This window comes from Rhinopithecus roxellana, chromosome 11 (assembly GCF_007565055.1).
Source record: "Rhinopithecus roxellana isolate Shanxi Qingling chromosome 11, ASM756505v1, whole genome shotgun sequence".
NCBI lineage: Eukaryota > Metazoa > Chordata > Mammalia > Primates > Cercopithecidae > Rhinopithecus > Rhinopithecus roxellana.
In genome coordinates this window covers 95256794-95277333 of record NC_044559.1, presented here as the reverse complement: position 1 = coordinate 95277333, position 20540 = coordinate 95256794, and the positions used below count along the sequence as shown (strand labels likewise).

Genomic DNA, 20540 nt, shown 5'->3' with positions numbered 1-20540 from the left:
GAAGGAGGCACTCAGCATCATCAGTGACATCAGCACAAACACAATCAGCATGGTCATGGGGTCCCGTGGACAATTCCTGGCTGCAGGTGCAGAGCATCCCGGCTGGAGGCAGGTACCAGGGCTGAACCCCACAGCCCCACAGCCCCACAGCCCACCAGCCTCCATGGCTAAGCCTGGGGTCTCTTGGAACTGACTCCATGCCCAAGCTGGCAGGCATGGGTGCTTTCTGGAACTATCAGAGAGAGCAGAGAGCTCGTGGTTTATGGTGTAGGGGCTGGGAACTTGGAGGGGGTTGTGTGTGTGGCCGGACTCGGAGGCGGCCAGAGACCTACGAACGTCATCCTGGGCACACCTGTCATGCAGTCTGAGTCATGCTGGCAGGGCAGGGGCATCCAGCTCCCAGCCTGGGAGTGTAGGGCAGGGGCTTCCAGCTCCCAGCCTGGGAGTGCAGAGCAGGGGTGATAGTCAGGGTCCCACCTCCTCTATCTGTCGGCAATCCAGTGGTGATCTAGGATAAAACCTTGAGAGTCCCAAACATATGGTCATCCCACAACACACCTCACAGACCAGGCAGGAACACACAGCCCCCTTCCCTCCCTTCCAGGTACCATCATAGCTGCTAGCATGTGACTGAAGGCAGGGTCCCTGGCTCCCGCTGAAGCACTATCGCCAGCCAGCGGGCTCATGCACCTTGGCCTGTTGCTCCTGGGGGTCACCTATGCTATTCAGCCAAGGGGACCACAGTGCCTGCTGGCCCAGCTGAGCTCCGCCCAGTGAGTCCACCTGCCTTCCCTGCCATGGACTCTCCCTCTTCTGCTTTTACCAGCAGGAAGGGCCCAGTCTCACCTATGCAACCTGCAGCCCCCAAACCAGCTGAGGCTCCCCTCTTAGGCTTATAAGTCTATGGCCAGTGGCATCCAACTGCCTGTTCTCCCTGCCTCCCCCAGGGTCCCTTCAGAGGGTCCTGGGCTTTCTGACCACCCAGAAGGGCCTCAGGTGCACCCTTCAGCCATCCTTCCCTTTTAGCTTCACCACCCTGGTTCAAGGAGTGTTCTTTCTCTTTCAAGCCTGGTGGCTGTTGTGTGGGGTTCCCCAGGATGAGAGGCGGCCCTGGGCCAGTGGGTTGGAAGACAGGGTGACCAGAGAAGAGGGAAGCTGGAGGGGGTTGAGCATTGGTCTGAACTGTGGGTGCACTGCCTGGGTGCAGGGGGAGAGGCCAGCGTGTGTAGGGTGTGGAGGGCCACCACAGCCCCCAGGACCTACCTGTGAAGCTCCGGCTCCTCCCTCCATCTTCCTCCCCTTTCCCTTCCAGCCCCTCTTTTCCAGGAACCTTGCCACACCCACACCTGCGCCCTCCCCTCCTCATCCGTCCCACAGCTGCTGCGGCTTTGCCCCTGCTCTGCGCTTGCCTCACCAGCTCTCTGCTCACTTTTCTCCCGTTTCCTCTCTGTTTTCTCTCCAACTACCAGCCAATCAGATCAGGCAAATCCATCCCATCCTGAGAGCCTCAGGCCCCACTTCAACCTCTAAACAGATCCCTCCTCTTCTCGGAGACCTCCCTTTCCAAGCCTGCCTGGGCGGCTGTTCTGTGACTTGACGGTGGCTCCCCCAGCCCCAAAGCTAGCCCCCTTCATTTGTGACTTAGTCTGTTGTAGTGGAGAGCTGACACATCCAGCTGTGACTGTCGCTGAAAACTTGTGCCCCCTCTGTGGTGTGCCCCTGCCCTGTTCTATATCTATAAATAGGCTGGGCGCGGTGGCTTATGCCTGTAATCCCAGCACTTTGGGAGGCCGAGGCAGGCGGATCACAAGGTCAGGAGTTTGAGACCAGCCTGGCCAATATGGTGAAATCCCATCTCTACTAAAATTACAAAAATTAGCTGAGTGTGGTGGCAAGTGCCTGTAGTCCAAGCTACTCGGCAGGCTGAGGCAGGAGAATTGCTTGAACCCAGGAAGCAGAGGTTGCAATGAGGCAAGATCATGCCACTGCACTCTAGCCTGGGCAATAGAGTGAGACTCCGTCTCAAAAAAAAAAAAAAAAAAAAAAGAAAGAAAAAAATATAAATACTCATATGTGTATATATATATTTATAGATTTTATACACACACACACACACACACACACACACACACACACATACACCTACACCTGGCCAACGGCCTCACCTCTAGTGCAGGGAATCAGTGTGCTGTCCCTGTGGTGTCTTGTGGCCCAACAAAAGAAAGCTGTCCTCTGACATTGCCCCTCCACAATGCGCCACCTCCAGTAGCCTTCCTGTCATGCCCGGCCTGTGGACAGCCAGCCCCCACCATCCCTCCTGCCCCCCACCAAGCATGGGGGTGCTGTGCAGGCAGCTGTGTAGCCTGACAGTCTCTACCAGTTCTGCTGTCCCTCAGCTGAGAATAAAACCCATTTCTGGATGACAGGGAATGTATCCTCTGCTGGCTGTGTTCTCTGTGGAGCTCTGGGGAGGGGAAAGTTCGAGCCACTTATAGGGTGCTGTTGGGAGCTGTTGGGAACAGGCCCCCTAAAATCTGGCCGTAAACTGGCCCCAAAACTGGCCATAAACAAAATCTCTGCAGCACTGTGACATGTTCATGATGGCCATGACACCCATGCTAGAAGGTTGTGGATTTACCAGAATGAGGGCAAGGAGTACCTGGCCCACCCCGGGTGGAAAACCGCTTAAAGGCATTCCTAAACCACAAACAATAAATAGCATGAGCCATCTCTGCCTTAAAGACATGCTCCTGCTGCAGATAACTAGCCAAACCCATCCCTTTATTTCGGCCCATCCCTTTGTTTCCCGTAAGGAATACTTTTAGTTAATCTATAATCTACAGAAACAATGCTTATGACTGGCTTGCTGTTAATAAAAAGTGAGTAAATCTCTGTTCGAGGCTCTCAGCTCTGAAGGCTGAGACCCCTGATTTCCCACTCCCACACCTCAATATTTGTGTGTGTGTGTCTTTAATTCCTCTAGCGCCGCTGGGTTAGGGTCTCCCCAACCGAGTGGTGAAAAGGCCACACCCTTTCCAAGGGACGCTTTTCCTGGAAAGCCCCTGGAGCTTAGGTGACTCTTATCCTGGGAAGCCGGCTCTGGCCACTAGAGGGCAGGGCCATGAACTCAGCGTGGAGGGAGCCTGTGGGGCAGCTGGCACTCTGGAGGGACAGACAGAACAGGCCACCAGGTACAGACAGGAGAGGGTGGCAAGGGGACGGAACGGAAGATGTCTGGGCTGGATGGAAGTCAGTGTCCTTGGATGTTGGTACTTGCCTTCCTGGTCACCACTAGATCAAGCTTCTGAGCCTGTTGGCTGTCAAGGCCGGACTGTGACCCATAGGTATCATGGCAGTCCCCGTGAAATCCCCCAGGTGTCACCAGGCAGCATACAGGTAACAGGCCTGGAAGGTCCCAACAGCCCAGATGGACATGCTCAGACACTTTGGGGCTCCTCGTTCAGTGGCACAAACTCCAGGACCCAGTGAGGGAAACAGGAACACACCAGGCCAAGCAGTATGGCTAAATCTATTTATTCCAAAATAAAAAGCAAAATAAATAGGAGTCACATCACCAGGGAGCCACGACCCCATCCCCACCTCCTTCCTCTGTCCTGTGCTATCAATAAATAAGTTTCCTAGCCACAAATCATTATTAGAACCTCCTCCCCATATACCAGCTCCAACCTCTGCTAGGTACAATACAGGAGGCAGCCCTACACCCCAGAATATACAAAACGTTACACAGATACAACATGTACACTGGGGAAGGGGGCCACCCCGGCAGCCTGTGCCCTCACCTAGTCTATGGTTAGACCCACTGTCCTGCCTCAGCTGTGCCTCTGAATGAGAAGATGGGAGTCCACCTGAGGGAAAACTTGCTTGGTGAGAATAAGGAGGCCATTAGGCCTCTTCCAAACAAACCAACTCCAGCAGCCTCTGGCTCTTAAATAACAATCATCGTCATCCGGAAATTTAAGGACTCAGCCCTGGCCAAGGTGGGGAAGGGTCTGTTTGTTTCCCCCATTAAACAGGGGTCTTGTCTTGCTACCCTAATGGTAAAGGGGTGACTGGGAAGGGGTGGTAAGGATGTGGTGGGGGTGGAGACTCCAGCCCCACTTCTCCAGGCTTTGCTGACAGGGGCCTGCGTTTATTTATTTTTATTTTTATCCCATGACTTCTTTTTCATAACCTTTTTTATAACTTTTCATAAGACTTTTTTCTACTTTTTTTCCACAATTTTTTTTTGCCACAACATTTCCACAACATTTTTCATCCCATAACTTTTTCATCCCATAACATTTTCAATCCCCTAACTTTTTGTTAGTTTCTGTTCTTTTAATAAACACACTTGCATAGTTATATTACAATTTTGTAAAAATAAAAACAGATTATCTCATGCCAAGCGTGCCCAGCATTTGCAGTCTCAATTCCTTTAATACTATAGTTCTCAAGACACACAAAATAAAATGTTAAGGCAAAAACAGTACTTTGCAATAATTTAATAATTTATTACATTACAGTAGCATCACAGCAGCAGTCAATAATACCAATTAACACAAACGTCTTTCAGTATTTCCATTATACATTCTGTTTACAAGAATTCATAAGTTGGTAAAAGTCATTCTAAGAAAACTTGGCAAATAAAGCTTCGGACTGGAGTTGGCATTTCTTTCTCTACCTCCACCCCCCGCCCCCAACCCTTTTCTTTCTTTTAAACCATAGTAGTCATATTTTAAAATGTTTTAACTAATTTCAAAACACTAAGATAGCAGTTACATTTTTTAATAGTTATATTATTTTAAAATGACTCTTTAAGATAAAGTTTAAGAGAAACTATGCTATGTGGATAGGGCTGATTTACATTTTCAAATTTTCTAAAAATCAGCTTTGGTTTTAGAACTGGTATTTTTCATTTCTGGAAAACCTATCAGGTTTAATCAAACACTTTAAAAATGATTTTCATATATTGCAATCTTTAAATAGGTATTTTGATTCTTCCTACAGAAATTCAATTTTTTTCAGCTGAATTCACATTTTAAAATGCTATGTTTCTGATGAACTCTAACCTTCTAATGTTGCCTTCCAAGTAAATTGAAAGCTGCCTTATACTGAGTGAGGCAGAGAATACTTGATTGAATGAGGTATTGCAAAAGACTGCATGCACTTTGAAGAAAGACTTAAGTTATTGTCATACAATTTTCATTCTCTTTAGCTTTTTCTTAAATATATGACAAAATACCTACACAGAGTGGTATTTCCATTAATACAATAAATTTATTTTCCAGACTGACATGCAGATTAAATATGCCAGTATGTGATTTAATCCATAGGTACCCGAGGAACACATTATTGTTAGATTGGTTACAGATGCTAAACTCTATCTGAGGGTCATTCCCAGTCATTTATATTTATCAGGGTAAAAGTGAAGTGATTTGAACTATAAAAATACCTTTGAAATAATTTACCAATGTATTAGATAAACCCAGCTTCAGAATTATAAAGAAAAATGTTAGATCAAATAATGTGGCTAATTAACAGTGATATATATAATTTCTAGCCCAGGGGTTTAAAATGAACTTAAAGTAACTGTCTTTGAACTCAAAGAATGCAAAAGCGGCAAGTTCAGAAAATAAAAAGCAAGAACAGGACTTTAAGTCCATTTTAAACCCTTGGGCTAGAAATCACACCACTGTTAATTAGCCACATTATTTGTTCTAACATTTTTTCTTTATAATTCTGAAACTGGGTTTATCTGATACATTGATAAACTTATACAATTTGGAAGAGTCAGTTGAAGTCACAAGAACCCAGTATTTGCACTCTTTCAGTGAATGCAGGCAAATCTGTAATTCCATCTGTAAAATCGTATTATCGCTCTCCTATTAATGTCATATTTATCAAAGAATCATGAGGATGCCAAATGCTAACAATGGAGACGGTCTAGTAACTAGAAATCTCCACCGCAGGGAGCACACATACGTATCTCCCTACATCCTAATAATGTGATGTATTTTGGAACACAGACATTAGAACTTCATGAAGGTTGACTGTTGATTCTTTTTTTTTTTTTTTTTTTTTTTTGAGACGGAGTCTGGCTCTGTTACCCAGGCTGGAGTGCAGTGGCCGGGTCTCAGCTCACTGCAAGCTCCACCTCCCGGGTTCCCGCCATTCTCTTGCCTCAGCCTCCCGAGTAGCTGGGACTACAGGCGCCCGCCACCTCTCCCGGCTAGTTTTTTGTATTTTTTTAGTAGAGACGGGGTTTCACCGTGTTAGCCAGGATGGTTTCGATCTCCTGACCTTGTGATCCGCCCGTCTCGGCCTCCCAAAGTGCTGGGATTACAGGCTTGAGCCACCGCGCCCGGCCGACTGTTGATTCTTTCCCAAGCATTATGAAGTCATACATTTAGGCAATGTATAACTGAAATAATTCATTCATAATGTATAGGCACATTAACATAAATATTGTGCAAAATATGTCTCTAAATGAAACTGAAAAAAACATTTCACTCTTCGTAAAGAACTTTGTGTGGAAATATAACTCTGTATAGATGCTTTTCTTGATAATACTTAGACATTCACAAACAGTAGACTTCAGTTTGGAAACATTTTAAGTTGCATAAACTTCTCCTTGATTTTCAAATATAGTATAATACTGTCTACTAAAACTGCTTTTTGTTTCAACTAAGTACTCTCGCATGCATTAGTTTATAATAATGTTTGTTATTATTTTTTAAAGTGTTTTCCATTCAAGGAAAAGAAGTAAATTCCTATGTCAGAGTCTTTAACCAATGTGGTTGAAGACTAGGTATTAGCCAGAGAGGTCTAGATGGTAAAATCAATCTTCTAGCCTCAAAGAAGCTCCATGAACAGAGAGGAAGGCCAGGTGTCACACAGCTTTCCTTCACGCTAATTCATTCTGGACTAGAGCCTGTATACCTGTTTCAGGGACATTTAAACTCTTAAAGGATTTCTTTTTTTTTTTTTTTTTTTTTTTTTGAGACGGAGTCTCGCTCTAGCCCGGGCTGGAGTGCAGTGGCTGGATCTCGGCTCACTGCAAGCTCCGCCTCCCGGGTTTACGCCATTCTCCTGCCTCAGCCTCCGGAGCAGCTGGGACTACAGGCGCCCGCCACCTCGCCCGGCTAGTTTTTTGTATTTTTTAGTAGAGACGGGGTTTCACCGTGTTAGCCAGGATGGTCTCGATCTCCTGACCTCGTGATCCGCCCATCTCGGCCTCCCAAAGTGCTGGGATTACAGGCTTGAGCCACCGTGCCCGGCCTAAAGGATTTCTTATAATCTTTACTAAATACCTTAAGAAGAATGCCAACCAGTGCCCTTTTGTTTTCTGGGACATGTAGTCAGGTGATTGAAACAGGTAACATGAACTCTGACTTTAAAATGTATTATAGATATAGATGCTGTAAGCTAGGAAAGGTTTTCCACATCCACAGTCAATGATGGAAGCCTTTCATTTATCAGAAATAATCCCTTTTTAGGTAATCAAAAAAGGGTACAACGGCCGCAGCTCATGATGCAATATCCTCATGAGCCCAGAGCACATACAAATCCTAAGGGAACTACCACAGTACAGCGTTCATTCTTGGCACCGGAACAAATGAAACATACTCTATTCTGCACATACTTGCCAGAGCAGGCCATTTTCCTCTTCTGTGAGATTTTAAAAGCTCCCCAAAATGTTATTACTCCCATTCCCAAGACACAGAAAATAAGGGAAGGGCTGTTTACAGTTCTTGGCCTTTAAACAACTCTAAATGTCAGTCCTCAGAGTGGCATATTACAAAGTAATAAACAGTGCACACTTGAGGGCAAGCCACATATTGAGCTAATGAAGACATCACCATGATTAGAATTTGATCAAACATAATAACAGAACATAAGCAAATTTTACCTGAATTCTGTAATGAATATACATGCTGCAATAACATTAAAAAAGCATCGTGGCCTATTCCAAACCAGCAAGAATAGTTTTGTGCAAATAGTGGGTCTTTGCGTGTTTGAATTCCCACCACATAAGGGCAAACTCAATATGCATTCTAATGACCTACAATTATCAAATTAAAAAAGAAAAATGCTAAGGGATGCCAGAGTGAACATCAGGGAAAGACCCACTCTCCTTTAATTTTTTACAAATAAATGTAAACTATAAATTAGAAACACAAACAATCATGAGTGGCTCTAACATTCGAATGAAGTAAAATGAATTGTGTAGGAGATTAACCCCATAACTTTTTTTTCTTTTTTAATTTCTTGACCAGCTCTTAGATGATGGCGATGTTTAGCTCCCTGTTCTTGGCAGCCCGAAAAGAATGGCATGAAGCGGTTGCTGCCCAAGTCTGGGTGCTCCTGGGGGTCCTGCATCTCAGGAAGCAGCTGCATGAGCTGCTGTGCAGTGGGGTCGTCGTGGGGACAACCCTCCATGGCCACTCCTGGTGCAGGCTCCAGGCTGTCAGCTCACCTCACAAAAATCTTTGGAGAGAGGAGAGTGGGCATCTGCGTGCAGTGTGAGCCTCCCCTGCTCCTGCCTGCCCACCCCACCTGAGGGCTCTACTCACCCCCCTGCTTGCCAGCAGCCCCAGGCTCCTGGGCGCTTGGGCACCTGGAGCGCAATCATCAGCAGGGTTCTGGGTAGCGGCCAGGAATTTGCCATGCCCCTCGTTGTGGTTGCCGCCAAGCCGCAACACCAGATCCTGCAGCTCCAGCAGTTTCACCTGAAGGGAGGGGTGCTCAGCTGCACGCCGGTGCCAGTGTCCTCGCCCATGGCCACGCCTACACCCGCAGAGATGCTGCACGCCCTACCTTCATCTCCTGCTTGTCCTGGGCCAGCCTGATAATGTCCCCCTCCTGGTGCCGCATCTTTGGCACTGCCCTCTGGCTCTCATATGTTGTGATGTACTTTCCTGCAGGAGGACAGGGCTCAGATGCTGGGGCCCCTCCAATGGCCCTGCAGCTCCCCCTGCCTTCCCTGGCCTCTCACTCACTGATGGTGTCCGTCTTTCCTGCTAGGTGGATGAATCGAAGCTCTAGTTTCTCCACCCGCTCCTTCAGGTCCGCCTTCTCCTTTAGGAGGTCCATAAAGCCACTCTGGGGCCAAAATAATGGGGTCACATCTTAAGAGCAACCTGCTCTGCCCTGCCCCCACCCTTCTTGGCCCATGTCAGGACTCACTCACCTGCAGCTTCTCCATGGCCCCCTGCAGGGCCTGGTGGGTCTGCCCACACACAGACTCACCCTCAGTCCCTGGGGCTGGGGCTACTGCCTCTGGCTCCTTCTGGGCCAAGGCCACAAGGTGAGTCAGGCGCTGGCACCATACCCTTTGCTCCTTGCCCACATAGCCGTGCCTGTTCCTCCTGGGCACTGGCTCCAGCGGAGTTGAAAAATGCCACCTGAAGGCAAGAGGTGAGTATTCTTGTAGGGGCATATACAGAAAAAACAGGGCAGGGAGGTGGAGCGCAGCCCCTTCCCTTGGGGCCTCGGAGAGTGCACCTGTACAGGTGAAATGACGTCTGACCACTGGCTCCCGGAAGGGGTGAGGGCCCACAAAAATCAGAAGGTGGGAAAACCAAGAGCATAAGGGGGTCTGGGAGGGACCACAGAGGAAGGTGGCAAAGCGGGAGCAGGGGGAGTCAGTCTCACCATTACCTCCCGGCTCTCCAGGTCCTCCAGGATGCTCAGCATGGGCCGTGGCACCTCCTCTTCCTCATTGTCCAGATGTCCTCCTCCATCTCCTGTGGAGGGCGGACAGAGGGGTCCTCAGACAACTCGGCAAGGGAGGTACTGCCAGCCTACCTCTGCCCTCACCCTCACTGTGTAACCCTGAGCCAGCCCCTCCCCAGAAGGGAATGAGCTACTGTTCCTTATTTTTACTTTTAAGAACCAAGATCTTGCTATACAGCCCAGGCACAGTCCCACTACCAGTCGGTGCGGGAGTTCTGACCTGCTCCCTTTCTGACCTGGACCAGTTCACCCATCCTTAGGCAACCTGGCGGCCCCCCACTTCTAGGAGGTCACAATATTGATGCTGAACTTAGTGCAGACATCTGGTCAGCATAATGACCAGCTGTTCTAAAGGTCTCTTCCAGCTCCTCAATCCTATGCTGCTAACAGTCCCCCTTTCCTTCTGGGGCTCTCTCCTCTTCCTCTGAGTGGTCTCCTGTACCTGGCCCAGGGAGTGCCATGAGGCTCAACTGGGCCTGTAGCTGCTGGTTCTGCTGGCTGGTAGCTTCCAGATGCTCATAAGGGGTGAGGAAAGAGAGTGAGAAGGCACGGAGGTTGCCAGGTCATCCCCCTCAAGGCCTCATCCTCAGCAATTCCCTCTCCTGCGTCTCCTGCAACTTTTGGCGGGCCATCTCAGCCACCGCTTTGCCCTGAGCTTCATGCTGCTGCAGTTGGTCCATGAGCTGGGTCTGCAGCAGTAACTGCCTGTGCAGCATCTGCTTCTCAGAGATCAGCTGCTGATAGGCAGCCATGTACTGCTGCAGGTGACCCAGGAACTGGTCTCCCTGCTGCCGCAGACTCTGAGCCTCTTGGTTCTTCAACTTCACCTGCGGGAAGACCGTGGGCGTGAGGGTACATGATGGCTGGCTTCCAGATTCTGGGCCCATTAATAGGGTACTGAGGACACTGTGGAGCTCTGTCACCCACCCAGGCCCCTGGCCTCTTGCTCCAGGCCTAAGTGACTGCCTCCCTTTCCTAGAACCCCATGCCTCCTTCCCCAGACTCAAATCTTATACACTTCTTCCCACCATTTAAACTGTAGGCCACAGGCTGGTGGAAAAGCAGAGGGAGCCAACCACTATCTGCTAAGTGTGCTTATATGCCTAATGCTTTCCATGTATTATCTCATCTAATCCTCAGCACCTCAGCAAGGAAAATGCTAACTTCCTTTTGAAGTTAAAGGAACAGAGATTTAGAGATGCAAAGTAGGTGAATGGTGACTAGTGGAACCAAGGCCAGAATCCAGTTTGAATCTAAGGAGCCTTTTTTGTTTTTGTTTTGTTTTGTTTTGAGACAGAGTGTCACTCTGGCCCAGGCTAGAGTGCAGTGGTGCAATCTTAGCTCACTGCAACCTCTACCCCCCTGGGCTCAAGCGATTCTCATGCCTCAGCCTCCTGAGTAGCTAGGATTATAGGCATGTGCCACCATGCCTGGCTAATCTGTGTGTGTGTGTGTGTGTGTGTGTGTGTGTGTGATTTTAGTAGAGATGAGGTTTTGCCATGTTGTCAGGGCTGGTCTCAAACTCCAGACCCCAAGTGATTCTCCAGCCTCAGCCTCCCAGTGTTGGGATTACAGGTGTGAGCCACTGCGCCTGAAATAAGGAGCTTCTTATACCATTGACTCTTCCCCTATGATTGGGGAGCTCCATGCCTAGCTGGGATGATGATGTCCACACCTGGGAGGAGCCCAAGGCTACCCGTCTCTAAAAGTCAGAGGACAGGAAGCAAGAAACAGTCACAGGACTGCCCTGGAGGGCGCTGGTGTCACCTGTCCCCAGGCTGGAGCTGCCTTTGGCCTTGCACCTCCCCTCCCCAGAGGCTGGTGCTCACCTCCCAGCCCTCCTTGGATGGGTCAGAGGTTACCCTCTCCTTCAGCTTGCTCAGCTTCTCCTGCAGCTCCTTTACTTGCTGCTCCAACTGCAGTGCACTCTTATTCTGATTGTTCTGGACAGAGAGAAGCAATCTGCGGCAACCCACCGCAGCTGGAGACCCCAGACCTTGGTGTCTACCTCCCATGGCACCAGGAAGTGTGGAGGCAGGTGCCTTTAGAATTACCATTTCAAGTGAGGGCTACACTTCCCCATTTTACAGGTGGGGAATCAAAGGCCTGGAGGGTTAGGGAGGAGGGCAGGCACCCCAGGTGGGGCAATGCACCAGCTCCTCAAAGCTGCTCTGTGGCTCAGCCAGCTGCTCGTGGAGCTCTTGGTTCTGAGAGAGTGCGCAGTTGATGGTAGTGCGATTCCAAAAGGTTTGCATGCGTGTCTCTGCCTGCTCCTCCCAGAGCCTGGCTTTCCGCTCCAGCTCCAACAGCCTCTCCTCCTGCTCCCGCAGGCTCTCCTCCTACTCCTGCAGCCTCTCCTGTTCCAGCAGCCTCTCCTCCTGCTCCCAGTTCAGGTGACTCAAGCCTTGACTGTTTTGCACCTGAGCTTGGAGCTGTCCTGCCAGACTCTCCAGCTCCTTTCTCACTTGCTCGGCCTCAGCTTGTAGGTGCTGTTCCACCACAGAGGGCCCAGCTGGGGGCTCCAGGGGCGGGGGTTCAGCTGAGAAAGGAAGCAGACAACAAAGGCCTCTGGATTCTCAAAAACAAAACAACAAATAAAAGCCCTTCTCTTGGTGCGCAACTCCTCTCAGGCTCCCCAAACTTGGCCTCACTGCTAATTATTCCTCGCACTCGAATGGTAGCCAATCTTCCAGGTCACTTTCAGACAGAGAGCCCTGTGGGTGGCTGACAATGGGCACTCCTCCCTGTTTGCTGATGTGGACACTGAGGTTCATGGAGATTACAAGACTTGCTGTCTCCTGTCACAGACCTCTTTCCCTCTGCCTCAAAGCCCTTCCATCCACCCACCTCCCTAGGGCATTCTAAGCCACCCCCACAGCCCTCTGATGCCAGTCCTGCTCCCAGGCCATGACAGCCCATCTTACCCATCTAGTTTATGAGTTCGGCCAGTCTCCCCTCCAGCTCCTGTACCCGGTGCGTGTCATGTTTCTTCTCCTCCTTCAATGTGCAAACCTGTCCAAAGCACAGGGGGAAGGGGTCCTCGAGAGAGGGGCCGGTGGCTGGACAGGCTACCATCTCCCTCTCCGCCTCCACCTCCACAAAGCCCAGACCCATGACCGTACTGGCTGTACTATTCCCATTTTACAGATGCCTAGAAAGATCCAGTGACCTATCTAAGGTGGGGGGCTTAAGGGTCAGGCCTCACCTCCTCTGACATTTTCCATACCCTCTGCTGCCACCGGGCCCTCTCTCCTTTTAGATGTTGAGCATATTCATCTCTCTCTAGCTAGGCTTGTTTAAATGATTCCATCATCTGCAAGAATGGGCACAGAAGTTAGGAAGGGCTGTCCCTGGTCCTCACCTGCTTCTGGCCACCTGGGGTCATCTTTCTTCCACATACCTCCCTGTGCAAAGCCTCACCTGTGTCGTGTGTGCTTCCAGCTGTGCCCGCGCCTTTATGGACTGCTGTAACTGCCGCTCGAGGACTGCTTCACAGCGGCTTGAGGACTGGATGGTGAAGAGTGAGAAGTTTCTGTCTGGGGAGCCCGGGCTGTTCTACCCAGTGCCCCTTAAAAGGGCTAGGGCTAGGCTCAATATACAACTTGGTCAGTAAGGGGTCAAGGCATTTCTAAGCCCATGGTCTGGTTTTTAAAAGAACTCAGTACAGTTGGAAGGGACAGGGAAAAAGATTGATTTTACAGCTGGCTAACAGAGGCCCAGAGAGAACAGATAATATTGCTATTGTTATTACTGTTATTACTACCACTGTTTGAACCATTATTGAGTGCTTCATCAGGCACCATGCTAATGATCCCATTGAATCCTCACAACCACCATATGAGACAGTTACTATAATTGCCTCTATTGTGTAGATGAAAAACATGGAGTATCAGAGGTTAAGTGCTTTCCTAAGATCACTTAGACAGAGCTGGGATTTGAATACCCAGATCTATCCTATTCTCTAAGCCCATTTTTCTTGCTGGGGGTGGGGGCATAGATAGGAGGAAATTAATCTTTTGTTCACTTTTTGAAAGGATGATACATTCACATAGTCCAAAACTCAGAAGATACAGAAGGGAAGTATCTCCCAGCCACCCTATTGCTGTCTGCTGAATTTTTTACAAATCCTTGCAGATATGTTTTATGTATATTATCATAGTACGTACACACACACACACACGATCCCCCTCTCTACACAAATGGTAACATACTAAAGGTACTCTTCTGTACCTTCACAGTACAAGTACCCAATCTCCCACCTAGGACTTGGTCAAGGCCACAGCCAGGTAAGGGCAGGGTGGGCACTTGGCTTCCAAGCTCTGTATCCAGTGCTCATTCCCACAGTGCCCCCCAACTAACCCACAGCAGCTGACTCAGTCCCAGGCTGCCTCTAACAACCACACACAAAAGCAGCAAGAAATGGCCATGCTGCCTTCTGGGCAGGACTCCATCCTGCAGCAAAAAGGGCAGTAACAGAAGAGCCGTGCTGCACACTCTGTGCTCTGGGGTCCCTCCAGGTGAGGCCTGGGCACCCCAGCTCCCCATTTGCCCTTGGCACCAGGGGCCCCCAGGCCCTTTCTTCAGGACCCAAGGGGAAACTGAAGCCCAGGATTGGTCGCATGGAATAAGGGGATGCCACTGGACTCTTAGCAGTGACTCAGTGTTTTCATTGACTTGACCGATTGTTGTGGAGCTTGAGTCCAGGGCTATTTCTAGTTCTTGATACTGGTTCTGAGGCACATGCAGAGAGGAGAAATTGGAGGAGGATTGTGGGGAGAGGTAGAGAGAACAATCATTATGGCTGGGATGTGTGTGGGCTGTCTCAACTGGCAGAGGGGCACCCAGTCCCCACTGTGGGAGGAGGTTGGGGGGCTGGCCCACAGGGTCACTGCACCTTGGCCCAGGGCCTCTTACCTCCAGATCCTTCAGAGTAGCAGATGATGTAGGGGTAATAAAAATAAGAAATTAAAAAAAAAATTACATGGGAAACAGTTATGGCTATAGAGAAAGTATAAAAACAGCAAGGGGCCTGGCACAGTGGCTCATGCATGTAATCCCAGCACTCTGGGAGACTGAGATAGGTGAATCACTTGAGGCCAGGAGTTTGAGACCAGCTTGGGCAACATGGTGAAACCCCGTCTCCACTAAAAATATAAACAAATTAACCAGGCATAATGGTGCTTGTCTGTTATCCGAGCTACCGGGGAGACTGAGGCACGAGTATCACTTGAACCTGGGAGGCGAAGGCAGTAGGGAGCCAAAATTGCACTACTGCACTCCAGGAGAGAGAGTGAGACTCTATCTCAAAAACAAAAATGAAAACAAAAACAAAACAGCAAGAAGGAAATATGCGGATCTGGGCCTTTGTTTCCAGAACCTGGGCTGGGCATGGCTGCAGGATTCCTCTAGGCCTGTGCTCCCTACCGTATCATTCAGTGTCTCTTCTGAGCCGGCAAGGTGAGTCACAGCACCTGGACAGACCTGACCTACTGGGGGTAACAGGTGTGATGACTGAACAACTCTCTAACAGCAGCCAAGTGTGCTCTGTCAGTCCCCCTCCCCATGCCCATATCCAGCAGGATCTGCCTCCATTCTTGCCCTGCTCCTTTGGCTTGGCAGGAGTCTCCCAGGCAAGTTAGATATGGAGGAAATGCCAAATCACAGCCAGAGGAGGTCATCTTCAAGCCCCATGTGTCCCTATGCCCTGCCTCCCACCAGGCTCTTTGTGCTCCTGAAAGGTGCTCTGTGAGTTCATAATGATGGCCATGACCTCACCGCTCCCCCTGCCTCCCCCACTCCCCATATGGATGCATGTTACCCACCTTTAATCTTCCAGCCAACCTCAAATGTCACCTCCTCCACCCTTGAGTCCATTCAGAACCAACCTCCCCCTGAGCTGAGCATTTGGAATGTTCCAAACTTCTCTCTTGCCTCCTTCAGAGGAGTCTGCCTCCCTCAGTCTGCACCCTACCTTGTTCAGCTGTTCTCTCCACTGTTTATTTAGCAAAGTGCCTTCGTTGTCAAAAGCCCAGTAAATATGGTAAGTGTCCATTTGATTTTCAAGAGATTAGGGTCTTGGTCACTCATCTGTTTGGTTAACCTCACATCTTTTATGGTTAATTCCTCTGAAAAATTAGCTTCAACCCTTTCAACTATAATGTGAACTCATTTTCTCTTAACCCTATGTTCCCTACTCTTAAACCAAAGTGAGTTAATGCAAAATAAGCACAAACGTTTATGTAGTCTATAGATCCTTGCCTTTAGGGCAAAACCTAAAGGTTTTTTTTTTTTTTTTTTTTTTCATCTCTCTTAGTCTAAGAGTACCACACTGGGCATTCAAAAGCCCAAGTCCCAGGCCGGGCATGATGGCTCATGCCTGTAATCCCAGCACTTTGGGAGGTGGGGGCAGGTGGATCACTTGAAGTCAGGAGTTCAAGACTAGCCTGGCCAACATGGTGAAACACTTTAGTAGAGGTGAAGCCCTCTACTAAAAATACAAAGATTAGTCAGGCATGGTGGCAGGTGCCTGTAATCCCAGCTACTCAGGAGGCTTGCCTTAGTTTGAGAATCACTTGAACCCAGGAGGCAGAGGTTGCAGTAAGTTGAGATCACACCACTACACTCCAGTTTGGGTGAGAGAGTGAGACCCTGTCTCAAAAAAAAAAAAAAAAAAGAAAAGAAAAGCCGCAAATCCCACACGCCTGCTCTGTACATTATTCCCAAATTACTTTTAAACTTTAATCTCACCTTCTCCAAGACGGTAAAAGATGCAGGGAAGGACAAACCTCAATTGAACAGGTGAAGAAGCAGACATAAACAGGCTGAAGGTTAATGGCAGCAACATAAAATAAAACAAAGTATCCCCCAAACCAGAGAAGCCTCAGGGGCATGCACAGCTGGAGAGAACAAGCCAGAGAGGTGTCTCAGCACTGCTTCACCTTGCATTTGTCCAATGGGAGAGCGTTACCCCATTGGAATGGTTAAGGATGAACACCAGCACCTTCAGAATGTCCTGAATCTACAGGAGGCAAAAACGGAAAAACAAGGGCAGGGGGAGAAAGACAGAAGTGGCTTAGAGAGAAGCAAGAAAGTCAAGGAAGGAGGAAAATGTGGGTTCAGGGAAACGAACCGCTGAAGAAGAGCAGAGATCAAAACCATGGCCTGTGCCATTCTTCCAAACGGCCACCTGCTGCCTTGCCAGGGGCAGGAACACGTAGATGGAAGAATCTCCTGAGCAATGCAGTCACAGAGTGGAGTCACCTGACCAATGCAGCTCTTAATCCACTCACTAGACCCCTCTCCTCAGGCCCAGGACCTGGGCGATGAATCTAGTAGAGCTCCACACCACCACCTCCATTTAAAAAAACAGACTTCTGAGTAAAGGGTTCGTTTGAACAAAGGGGACTCCAGCTAAAAAACAAGATTTAAAGACACTGATCTTATCCAGTATCTTCTTACAGAGAAGGAAACTGAGGTCCAAGGGAAGAAGTGATTATTTTTCTATGGTCACCCAGCAATCTGGTGGTAAGTTAGATCTTCTCTTAATTCTAGTGCCTGGGGCCCTCCTTACCACATCCTGGGGCCCTTTCAGTGACTTCTAAAGAGACAGCCTGATGGCAAGTGGCTGTTCTCATTGGCCTGGCTTCCCCTTGAGACTGGGGATGAGAAAAATCAAACAACAACACCATTTCCTGGCTGTCCTGGGTGTTTACAGCAGGCCATGTACTAGGGATTAACATAAAAACAACAGCAATTACAAATCTCATTTACACTTCACAAATGGAAGTCAAGCAACACCATTCTATTTTACAGATGTGAAAAGAGAGGCCCAAAGAGCTCAAGCAACTTGCCCTAAATCATATCCCTAGCAGATGGAGAGGCAGGATTCAAACCCAGAATTCTTAATGAGTACCCAGAAGTTCTTCCACAGTCTTAACAATTACCCTCTACTGTCCCTTGGGCCCACTATCCCCAGGAGCCTGGCCAGCCAAGACTCATATCCCCAGGTGAGTGGCAACCACCAGAAGTGGTTGTCTCAGAGCTACTGCGATTTTTTTTCTTTTTTCTCTTTGCTCCTGCTGGAACACCAGGGCTGTTCCTCTGCTGATATTCTTTTAACTGTGGGAAAGAAGAACAGTAACACTCATGAGAACTACAAGCCCCTATAGTCACATCCTCCTTTACAGTTTTTACAAAATAATCTTATACACCATCTGATTTAATGCCACCAACAACTGTACAAAGTGTTGCCACAATCACTTAGTGATTGAGAGGGATTGATATCATGGCTATAAAAAAAAAAAAAAAGGCAATACTGGAACTTAAACTCAGTCTTTTGACTCCAAGCTCTGGGGTTTTGCCATGAATCAGCAGCTGCCAGGGACCAAAACCAGAGGTAGAGGTAGAAAAGTAAACATTAAGTGGGCAGGGACTCTACACTGTGTGGTTTAGAATCATATATCCTCACACGTCTGTTAGTGTTAAGAAGTGCACCAGTACCTCTCAAACTTTTCTATCAATGTGTCCTCATGGCAGAAGGCTGCCTTTCTGTTAAATCTAGGAATTTATCAGAAAGAGAACAACCTAAGCCTCATTTCAGAGAGGTGTGGTATACTCTCAGAAACCTATGTGACTGTCATCCATAAGTACACTAATGTTTTTTCTCTCTCAAGAGAATCAAGGGAAACTGATGCTTCAGAAAGATGTCCCACATTCATCCTGTGGCACTCAAAGCATCCCAGGTTGAGATGATATGAGGAAGATTCAAGCTGTCAAGTTCAGTTTCTCAAGATGTGTTACACAGAAGATGAGCAGATCTCACTCCAGAGACCACTGACTGAAGGGCAATCTGGTCCCAGAACTATGGAGAATTAGAGTATGAGGTGGAAAACTCAGAAAAAATTGTTAAAGTCTCTCTGGAGAGTAGAAGCTTGGGAGAAAACCAAACCAAACCTGTTCTCCCATTGCCACCCAGAGGTGCTGTTAATGTTTTGAGTTCATGGAGGAAGTGTAGGCTTTTCACACTGTCAATGTCTATGTTAAGGGAGTAAGGCAGCCTGAAAACTCTTGCTCCCAGGTCCCATAGTCCCCATTCTCCTTCCAGCTGGAAATTTGTGCTGCAACCAGAGGAACCAGAAATGGGGTGAGAACACTGGGTCCTAAGATCAAAGGCTGGTCTTGGAGCAGTAATGACAGTTCCTAGGGGCACTGTGACATCACTACATTCCATTCCTCCCGAGGAGGAGGAGAACACATCAGCACGATGGCTGAGTCACCGCTCCATGATGTAGGAGGCGGATGCAGGGCTGGGACCCAGGTCCTTGGAGATGCCAGCCCAAAGAGCCCAGGGAAGTTGGGCTTGGGGCAGCAGAAGGCAGAGTCTACCACAGGAAGCCCCAGGAGTCACCAGCCCAAAGTCACTCAGAGTGACTGATGAGGGCAGAGGCTTGGGCAGGGGACCCAGGGCCTTGGAGATGTGAGCCCAAAGAACCCAGGGAGGTTGGGCTTGGGGCAGCAGCAGGTGAGGGCCGAGTATGGACCAGGGAGCCCCAGGAGTCACCTGCCCAAAGTCACCCTGGGGTTACTGGCAAGGGCAGGGGCTGGGCTGCTTGCTGAAGGGGTAGGGCTGACTGACAAGACTTTGGTTGGGGAACCCCAGAGGTGCTGGGTTTGGGGGGCCAAGCCTGGTGTGCCTCAGGAGTTGTATGGTTTAGGTAGTGGTTTTGCCATCGGAGGGGATTTGTGGCTGGGTTGGGGGGCCATGACCTGGTGTGTTTTACCTTTTTCTTGGCCGTGGCCTGTTTACTTTGTCAAGTGTCTTCCAACATCGTGGGGTGGGGAGGGAGGCAGTGTTGGGGCCACATCAGTGAAATCCCAGCAATGACTGCAAAATACCTCCCGTCACCTACCAGGCAGCTGTGAGACTGAGCCAGAGAAGGTGTAACCAGGGCACCACTAGAACTCAAAATAGGGGCGTGGCCTTAATGATCCAAGCCCATTGGTCAATGAGAAAGATGAATGTGAAAGGAGGTGTGGCCAGGCAGCAGCATGTCCAGAGGCCCTGCAGTGTCACAAGGAAAGCTGTCCATGCAACCACTGTCCCCACCTACTCTGGGAGATGGGAGGGGCTGCCCACTCTAGGAGAGGGGAGGGGTCAACTTTTGCTTTAAAAGCTTTAAAACTTTAAAAAAGAAACTTAAAAAAAAGTGTGTATACTTTGTAAATATATGTGTCTATGTGTGTGTGTCTATGTGTTCCTCCAGAACTGTCTTCATTATCCAGCTTCTATGCAAGGTCTATGAGTTTGGCCTATATTTTTCATCTTCAAATGGAGTACAAGAATTACCAGTATTACCTCAATTGAGATACAAAGCCTATAAAAATGGAAAATCTATAGCATGCTTGATGATTAATAAAGCAGACTATATTACTCAACATTCCAATAAGATAAAATAATCACAGTGATTTCTCTTTTTTAGAAAAATGTTTCTCTTATTCTCCTACATTATTGTTAAGATATTTTTGAAACTAGAAACATGTCTACTATCTTTAAAAACACTAAGCATTTGGGCCTGGTGCGCTGGCTTTGCCTGTATTCCCAGCACTTTGTGAGGCTGAGGGGGTGGATCACCTGAGGTCAGGAGTTCAAGACCAGCCTGGCCAACATGGTGAAACCCCATCTCTACTAAAAATACAAAAACTATCCAGGCATGGTGGTAAGTGCCTGTAATCCCAGCCACTCATGAGGCTGAGGCAGGAGAATTACTTGAACCCAGGAGGCATAAGTTGCAGTGAGCCAAGATCAT

The 20540-nt window shown here is 48.6% G+C and overlaps 1 pseudogene; it reads right to left on the bottom strand.

The window, feature by feature from the left end:
* Nucleotides 1-8279: 8279 nt before the first annotated feature.
* Nucleotides 8280-19562, bottom strand: LOC104657274 (annotated as a pseudogene).
* Between the last annotated feature and the right edge of the window lie 978 nt (nucleotides 19563-20540).